Raw genomic sequence first — 9,744 nt, 5'->3', positions numbered from 1 at the left:
ATGTCAATGGAGCTCCTCTGAGAGGTTTCTTGGGGCTTTAGTACATGGACTTGTAGAAGGGAAGAGAAAGCATTGGCCTTGTGGGCCTGGGCCTGAGGATCTGAGGGTTCATTCCTAAAAGGCAAGTTAACATCATCATCCCTCTCCACGGTGCCTAAATAGGGCTCAGCATAGCAGGGGTTAGACGCTTAAAACATGACAGGGGCCTTCAGCAGAACTGGATCCCATACTTGGTTGTTCACCTTATCAGCTGTCACCTTAAGTCCTTTAAACCTTGTTTCCTCTTCTATAAAAAGGGATTTGGCTTCCCCGGTGACTTCATGGTAAAGAATCTACCTGCCAGTGAGAAGACATGTTCAATCCCTGGGTTGGGAAGATCCTCTGGAGAAGGGAATGGCAACCCCCTCCAGTATTCTTACCTGGAGAATCCCATGGACAGTGGAGCCTGGTGGGCTGAAGTCCATGGGGTCACTAAGAGCTGGACATGAGTTAGCGACTAAACAACATTAACGATAAAGGGATTAGCAAGAGTACTTTCCTCATAGACTGAGGATGAAATGAGATAGTCCAGTACCTAAGTATGAATAAATGTCAGTTGAATATCTTTCTTATCCTTGCTGATGCTGATATCCCAGTATGTTGGATGGGGCATAAGAGTGGGGTACACGGGCACTGTTTGGTACTTAGAATCATCCAAGTGTGCGTAATACAAGATGAGTAATTAGGAAAAGATCCAGAAACCTTACAAAAGGTTGTGGGGGATGTAGCAGGAGACATGTGGCAAGATGCTCTATTTGTGTAAGGGAGGGGGTTATGTTTAGATGTCTGGAATAGGATTCTGATCCAGAGGGCTAAAGTCTAGAGAAATGCTTAGTATCTATATGGTTCAGTTCAGTTCAGTCGCTCAGTCGTGTCCGACTCTTTGTGACCCCATAAATCACAGCACGCCAGGCCTCCCTGTCCATCACCAACTCCCAGAGTTCACTCAAACTCATGTCCATCGAGTCGGTGATGCCATCCAGCCATCTCATTCTCTGTCGTCCCCTTCTCTTCCTGCCCCCAATCCCTCCCAGCATCAGAGTCTTTTCCAGTGAGTCAACTCGTCGCATGAGGTGGCCAAAGTATTGGAGTTTCAGCTTGAGCATCAGTCCTTCCAATGAACACCCAGAACTGATCTCCTTTAGAATGGACTGGTTGGATCTCCTTGCAGTCCAAGGGACTCTCAAGAGTCTTCTCCAGCACCACAGTTCAAAAGCACCAATTCTTTGGCAATCAGCTTTCTTCACAGTCCAACTCTCACATCCATACCTGACCACTGGAAAAACCATAGCCTTGACTAGACAGACCTTTGTTGGCAAAGTAATGTCTCTGCTTTTTAATGTGCTATCTAGGTTGGTCATAACTTTCCTTCCAAGGAGTAAGCATCTTTTAATTTCATGGCTGCAATCAGCATCCGCAGTGATTTTGGAGCCCCCCAAATTAAAGTCTGACACTGTTTCCACTGTTTCTCCATCTATTTCTCATGAAGTGATGGGACCAGATGCCATGGTCAAAACTCAATTCTACAAGATGAATGAACATAGCAAGAGTGATAGCAAGATGGGTATCCAAGACTCACCTCGTGCCTACCTGCTATGGAATCTACAACAGAATAACCTTCAGGTCCAAATGGTGGGACTGATGTTGCTGCCACAGCTGGAGTCTGTTTTGCACCTGGTAAAACACTGCAGATGGTGATTACAGCCATGAAATTAAAAGACGCTTACTCCTTGGAAGGAAAGTTATGACCAACCTAGCACATATTAAAAAGCAGAGACATTACTTTGCCAACCAAGGTCCGTCTAGTCAAGGCTATGGTTTTTCCAGTGGTCAGGTATGGATGTGAGAGTTGGACTGTGAAGAAAGCTGATCACTGAAGAATTGATGCTTTTGAACTGTGGTGCTGGAGAAGACTCTTGAGAGTCCCTTGGACTGCAAGGAGATCCAACCAGTCCCTTCTAAAGGAGATCAATCCTGGGTGTTCATTGGAGGGACTGATGCTAAGGCTGAAACTCCAATACTTTGGCCACCTCATGCGATGAGTTGACTCACTGGAAAAGTCTCTGATGCTGGGAGGGATTGGGGGCAGGAGGAGAAGGGGACGACAGAGAATGAGATGGCTGGATGGCATCACCGACTTGATGGACATGAGTTTGAGTGAACTCTGGGAGTTGGTGATGGACAGGGAGGCCTGGCGTGCTGTGATTCATAGGGTCACAAAGAGTCAGACATGACTGAGTGACTGAACTGAACTGAAGTGAACTGAACTTGGGGACTGGGTTGCCAGGAGAAAACCCTTCATGAAGACTGTTGAAGACAAAGGTCTAATTTCTGGCCAAGTTTTAGGCTCATCCCTATATTCTCATTGATGTTTCTGTTTCCTAACTTGACCCAAGCTTTTTCCTTAAGCAGTGAGTCTTGTTATCCTTTTCCTATGCCTGAGTTGGATTTCTGGTTCCAAAACCCTTGGCTTGATTTTACACCAGTGTGTATTCTGATACCTCATTTTTGTGTTGTATCCGCACTTTATGGCTGTTACCCTGTAAGCTCCTTAGAGGACAAAGAAACATCTTCCTGATCTTTGAATCTTGAGCCTGTACTCTGGGCCAGATATCATAGAGGGTCAGCAAATATCTCTGGGGTAAAGGAATAACTAAATCTTCTCCCAGGATCTGGCCCAGCAAGTCTTAACATGTCTACCTACGTAACTATAGATGACTATTTGATGAAATAGCATGGATAAAAGTATGTTATAAACAAATATGAATCCAGAGTTAAAATAAAACACAAAATAACAAAGTCTTATGCATCATATCTTGGCAAGCTTCTGAGAAGAGATTCCAGTATCCTTTGTGATTTATTCAGTGGTGACTAATTTTAGCTTATTAGGATGGTGAAATAAATTTAACTTCCTTTTTTTTTTTTACAAACTTTTTCTGACAGTTCCTAAATCCCTCATATACTAATTGTTTTTTCCCATTGTCTAATTGCCTGAGGAGGCAAAACACAGCATAAGTCAGTCCTATCACCATCTGTGCTCTAGAGGCCTCCATAGTTCTTACTCCTGTTTTCTCTTGGATGTGTCAAGTCCTTACTAAAAAAGAGATCACAGAGTGTCTAGAATGCTCCTTGGAATCTCCAGAGAAAACATGAAATGCTCTTATTTTGAAACCTACAAATTATTTTCTATATCTTTATTTGATGCCAACAGTGAATAAAGAAATGGTCTCAATGTGAAGTTAATTAACACACTGTGCTTGAGAATGCTTAATAAAGTGCTGTGACAGATGCTCTCGGTGCCAGGACCATACTTTCCCCCAAGCGTTCTATGTGCCACAGGACTCTCACACCGGCGGTTGTATCTCTTTCCTTGCGGGCTTGGTGTGCCACAAGAGCAGGCTTGACCCATGATAGTAGACCGGTGGTACTAAAAGTCAATGCTCCTGGGAGTGGTACTCCACAAATGGCAGATAGGGAGTGAATTGACACATATCTGTGGTATTCCTAGAAGTCTCCAGCAGTTCTTTGTTGTGCCCAGTTGGGCATAGTGCCTGCTTGTACTTGCTTCTTTCCTTCCCTGACTAATCTCCCCACTGACTTTCCAGTGCTTCCTGTGCTCACCTCCCTAAAAAACTATCTTTAGATCCTTGTCTTAGGGTCTATTTCTGGGAAAGTCAAACTAAGACATTGACTAGAAACAGACATGGACAGTCAATGTAATTTCCTACTGGATATTAAAATATGCCCATGGAGGTAGTACCAGTATTCCCAGGTCTTTGTATTCAGATAGAATATGCCATATGCATAGCAATTGGCTGATAAACTGGGGCAGGATACACTAACATTATTCCACATTTCTACAATTTAAATGAATGACCTTTCCTCTGAGTTTGTCTTTTATAAAATGATAGTCACAATAGATGGCTTTTTTCTTTTTAAAAAAAAATAAAATTACTCAGTGAATGATAGGTTGGCAAATATGTAATAAACCCAAAACCCAGCAATTTTCCTTTTCTAAAATTGAGCTTGTCTGTAAAAACCTAAAAGTCTTAGAGCACAGTTGTCATGGAAGAAGCAAAGACATAATATGTGTATAGATATTTCAATGATTGCTAGCTATATATATATATATTTGTGAGAAAATCCGTTAACCCTTTCTGAATAAAGCAATGGTGACAGTGACAGTGAGCTCAGAGGCTTCTTCGTAGGTCTAATTACCTTTGATGTCTCTGGTTTCAAAGTCTCTCAAATTGTAAAAAGTTAGAATCTCTCTTTGGTGGCCTTTCATCTTTCCTTTTCATGTATTTTTGCTTTTCAAAGGCCTACCTTAAACCCTATTCAGCTGTTTTTCCTAATAAACATCCATTCTGAGGACATGAGCGTGAACATCTCTTCAGTTCAGTTCAGTTCAGTTCAGTTGCTCAGTCGTGTCCGACTCTTTGCGACCCCATGAATCACAGCACGCCAGGCCTCCCTGTCTATCACCAACTCCCGGAGTTCACTCAAACTCATGTCCACAGAGTTGATGATGCCATCCAGCCATCTCATTCTCTGTCGTCCCCATCTCATCCCGCCCCCAATCCTTCCCAGCATCAGAGTCTTTTCCAGTGAGTCAACTCGTAGTATGAGGTGGCCAAAGTATTGCAGTTTCAGCTTTAGCATCAGTCCTTCCAATGAACACCCAGGATTGATCTCCTCTAGAATGGACTGGTTGGATCTCCTTGCAGTCCAAGGGACTCTCGAGAGTCTTCTCCAACACCACAGTTCAAAAGCATCAATTCTTTGGCGATCAGCCTTCTTCATAGTCCAACTCTCACATCCATACCTGACCACTGGAAAAACCATAGCCTTGACTAGACGGACCTTGGTTGGCAAAGTAATGTCTCTGCTTTTTAATATACTATCAAGGTTGGTCATAACTTTCCTTCCAAGGAGTAAGCGTCTTTTAATTTCATGGCTGCAATCAGCATCTGCAGTGATTTTGGAGCCCCAAAAAATAAAGTCTGACACTGTTTCCACTGTTTTCCCATCTATTTCCCATGAAGTGATGGGACCAGATGCCATGATCTTCGTTTTCTGAATGTTGAGCTTCAAGCCAACTTTTTTACTCTCCTCTTTCACTTTTATCAAGAGACTTTTTTGTTCCTCTTCCCTTTCTGCCATAAGGGTAGTGTATTCTGTATATCTGAGGTTATTGATATTTCTCCCAGCAATCTTGATTCCAGCTTGTGTTTCTTCCAGCCCAGCGTTCCTCATGATGTACTCTGCATATAAGTTAAATAAGCAGGGTGACAATATACAGCCTTGACGCACTCCTTTTCCTAGTTGGAACCAGTCTGTTGTTCCATGTCCGGTTCGAACTGTTGCTTCCTGACCTGCATATAGGTTCTCAAGAGGCAGGTCAGGTGGTCTGGTATTCCCATCTCTTTCAGAATTTTCCACGGATTAGGTTGCTGCTGCTGCTGCTAAGTCACTTCAGTCGTGTCCGACTCTGTGTGACCCCATAGACGGAAGCCCACCAGGCTCCCCCGTCCCTGGGATTCTCCAGGCAAGAACACTGGAGTGGGTTGCCATTTCCTTCTCCAATGTGTGAAAGTGGAAAGTGAAAAGTGAAAGTGAAGTCACTCAGTCGTGTCCGACCCTTAGCGACCCCACGGACTGCAGCCTACCAGGCTCCTCCATCCATGGGATTTCTAGGCAACAGTACTGGAGTGGCTTGCTATTGCCTTCTCCACGGATTAGGTTAGTAGTTCTAATTCCCCAGGCAGTTACGGAATGGTCAAAGAGACCAAAAAAGCTGACTGAGAAAGGAAAGTTCCGTCCACACGTTTTGCCCATAGGCTTTCAATCACTCTCACACACAGGTACACCGTAGAGTTAGTAAAATAAAGCAGGAAACATGTATACTGAGAAAGCAGAGAGGCTAGAGCTCTGAGTGTTCTTATCTTGTTCTGAAGATCTTGGATGATCCCCGAAGATGATAGCTTACAGTGAATGATGTCAGACTCGTGATCTCTGAAGAAGATTTAGCCTCAGAATCAGCGACCAGGCTTGATTACTTAGAGCTTTGGTCTGGCAAGAGTTTTATTACAGTGAAAAAGGGCAGAGAAAGCCTCTGACATAGACATCAGAAGGGGGACGGAATCTTTAGTATGGAGTTGTTTTAAGATGAGTTGTTTTGTTATATAATCATTAGCTCTGGGCTTAAAGAAAATAATGTCTTATGTGCCTCAGACAAAGCAATGTAGAAAAAAAGTTTGTTCTTTTCTCCTCTTTGAGAGTCCCGGACCTCTTTCTCCTCCTCGGAGTCGCTGGACTTCTTATCAACCTACCTAAGAATTAACTCTCTCAAAACCATTGCCTCCAACATGGGAGGAGGAAAATGCTATCAGTGACCTGCTTGCTCTCCTAGAAAGGAAGAGAAACCTGTCCAGATAGAGACCTAGCCAGATAGAGACCTGGCCTCGGGCTAGTGGCTGAAAATGGGCAGAAATGGAGAGAACTTGTCAGCATTAGTAGGAAGGGATCAAGGATGGTGGCTCAAAAGTCAATTTTGAGTCAGTGAATGTGTCAGATACGTGATGTCTTTCACCTTTTATTCTTCTCTGTTGTTGGCATTACCTTCAAAGTTTTGTACTTTCATCTTCTTTTAAAATTATTTTTAAAAGTAATACATTTTAATGCTTAAAGATTTGGTGAATATGGATAAGCAAAAACAAGTCAACAAATCACCAATAATCCCATGTTTTTTTTAGTTCATTATTTTTACTTTTTTTTCTCTTTCAGTACTTACACATGGTGTTTGGGGTTTTAAAACAGTGGTATCATAAAATATGTACACCTGTTTATTCATTATGTATGTTCCCTAGCTTGTTTCACTTAATTTTATGTTGTTAGCATTTCCCCAAATCATTAGTTTTCAAAAACATGATTTTTTTTTTTAATGACAAAATACCATTTCACTTAGCAGCTTTCTGTTATGTGTCTGGCACTTGGCTACATTCTGAGGTTACAGATGTCAACAAGACAGAGCCACTTTATTTCTTGAGGATTATGCCATTAGGGCTCAATATCTTAAGTATTATTGGAATTATAGGTTGTTCCCAATGGTGTCTCATTGACCGTGGCTTCACTCTTGAATTAAGTATTTTTTGCGATGTATGAAAGTGAAAGTAGTAGTCGCTCAGTCATGTCTGAGTCTTTGCGATCCTTTGGACTGTAGCCCACCAGGCTCCTCTGTCCATGAGATTTTGCAGGCAAGAATACTGTAATGGGTTGCCATTCCCTTCTCCAGGAGAATCTTCCCAACCTAGGAATTCCTGCTTTGCAGGCAGATTCTTTACTGTCTGAGCCACCAGGGAAGCCCTTAATACTAGTGAGTGCAGAGGGGTAAATCAGAAGTGTTTTGTCCTGGACTTTCTTCCTTTACCTACTTTGTAAATTGGAATAACCAAAAAGGAGGTCATGCTAACTTGCTGATGTCGACTGAGAAAATATAGGCAACCTAAAAGTTGAGAGTTAGGTTTTATTCGAGGGACACACTTAGGACTTCAAGCCTGGGAGGCAACAGCTCAAGTAACCCTTAGAAAACTGCTCTGAGGAGGCAAGGGTGCAGATAAATATATAGGAGTTTGGCTACAAAAGGCAGGTAGTCTAAAGGTCGAAAGATTCTTATTAATTAAAGAAAACCAGATTATCTCAATTTAGAACTGAACTGAACTGAAGGCACCTAGCACTTTTCCTTGTATTGAAAAATACAAGAGTGTGGGCTCACTGAAATAATTTCTTTGATAGGTACCTCAGCTATCTGGGGCCAGTATCCTGTGTGTTTTCCCAGCCCGAGTTCCCTCAGGGCTCACCATTGTGTGTGGCTGCAGCCTGATGGCTGCTAGATGGCAGGGATTCTTTGTTTCCTTCCTGAGCTCCCTCGGGGCTCACCAGCTCTCCAGAGGAGGTGGCTGCAATTGCTGATGACTGTGATATCCTTTGTTTACTGATATAGCAGGCAATATTTTATTTCACACTGATGAGGGCAGTCTGGAAAGACCCAGCATAGAGAAAAAACTGAAGTCTTCTCTAATCTTTTTTTAAATAATTTTTATTGGAGTATAGTTGATCTATAATGTTATGCTAGTTTTTGCAGTATACACACAGATACTCTTTTCTAGAATGTCTTCCCACGTAGGTCACTACAGAGCATCATAGAGTTCCCTGTGCGATACAGCAGGTACCTGTTAGCTATTTATTCTATACACAGCAGTATGCATATATTGATCCCAATCTCCCAGTTTATCCCTCCCCCATCCAACCACAGGTTTACTCTCTACATCTATGACTCCACCTCTCTTCTGCAAATTTCAGACTCCATATGTAAGCCATACCACATGATATTTCATTCTCTGTCCGATTTACTTCACTCAGCCTGACAGTCTCTCTACACTAATCTTAAAACTGTGGTGGGAATACCACTCCTCCTTCCAAGATTATTGTTTAAAAACAAGGACCCTTTTGACACAAGCCTTCCTCAGTTCATAAGGTGGCAAATGGGTTTGTGGTGGGGAATCCTGACATGTGCCCTTCACATTCCTATGGTTGTGTAGATAAATTTATTAAAATTTGTTGGCTTCCTAACAGTTTTTTTCTAAAAAGGCTTCTTGAGTGAGTGAGTGAGTGAAGTCGCTTAGTTGTGTCCGACTCTTTGCGACCCCGTGGACTGTAGCCCACCAGGCTCCTCCATCCATGGGATTCTCCAGGCAAGAATACTGGAGTGGGTTGCCATTTCCTTCTCCACGGGATCTTCCCGACCCAGGGATCGAACCCAGGTCTCCCGCATTGCAGGCAGACGCTTTAACCTCTGAGCCAGGCTTCTTAAGACAAGTCCAAAAGCAACATCAGCATCACCCCAGAAGCCTCCATTGCTTCCACTTCCAGACACTAACCCCTCTACCCAGGTAACCACTATCTGACTTTTAATAGCAGAGATAGATTTTATATTTTTGAAGCTTTATGGAGTTTGTTCTTTTTTGTTTCAGGATTGTCTTGCCCAGTACTATATTTGTAAGGTTAATCCATATTTTTGAGCACAGTTTTCTTTTTTCATTCTCATTGCTGTGTATATTATATTGTAAATAACATATCACTTTTTTTTCATTATACTATTGGTGAACATTTAGGTTTTTTCCTAGTTTTGAGTTTCTTTCTTAAGAATAAACCTGCAGTAAAAATGCCTATAGCCTTTGACATCAAATATATGTGCCTTTCTGTTGAGTATATACTAATGTTACAGAAACCAGTACTTGAGAAACCAAGCACCACACTTGGAGAGTTGGAGAACTCAGTTTTATTCTGCTGGTGGGCCCAGAGTAGTTAATACTCCAAGCTCTGAGCCCCGAACAAAGGGATTGCAGAGTTTTTATAGACAGACTGTAGTGGGCAACACTAGCTGTTAATAGACTGGTTTAAACTAAGGGGTTTCATGCATTTGGGAGCAGCAGTCAAGATGGGGAGGGGGATGCCTGGCCTAGACTGGCATGATTAAGCAGGTTTGCAGGGGCTGGGCAATTGCAAAGAGCAGGACAAGGGTGAGTGAGATAAACTCCAGTTCCTAGTATTGCAAGTCCCCACTTTCTGAGACTACGTTACCTACATGATCGAGACTTTGCAAGGAGCAAGCTGAGTTACAGAGGCAGAAGGAGAATATGTAAA

Source organism: Moschus berezovskii, chromosome X (assembly GCF_049115385.1).
Source record: "Moschus berezovskii isolate FMDL1 chromosome X, NW_MosBer_1.0, whole genome shotgun sequence".
In the NCBI taxonomy this organism is placed as follows: Eukaryota; Metazoa; Chordata; class Mammalia; order Artiodactyla; family Moschidae; genus Moschus; species Moschus berezovskii.
This window is presented reverse-complemented; position numbering follows the sequence as displayed.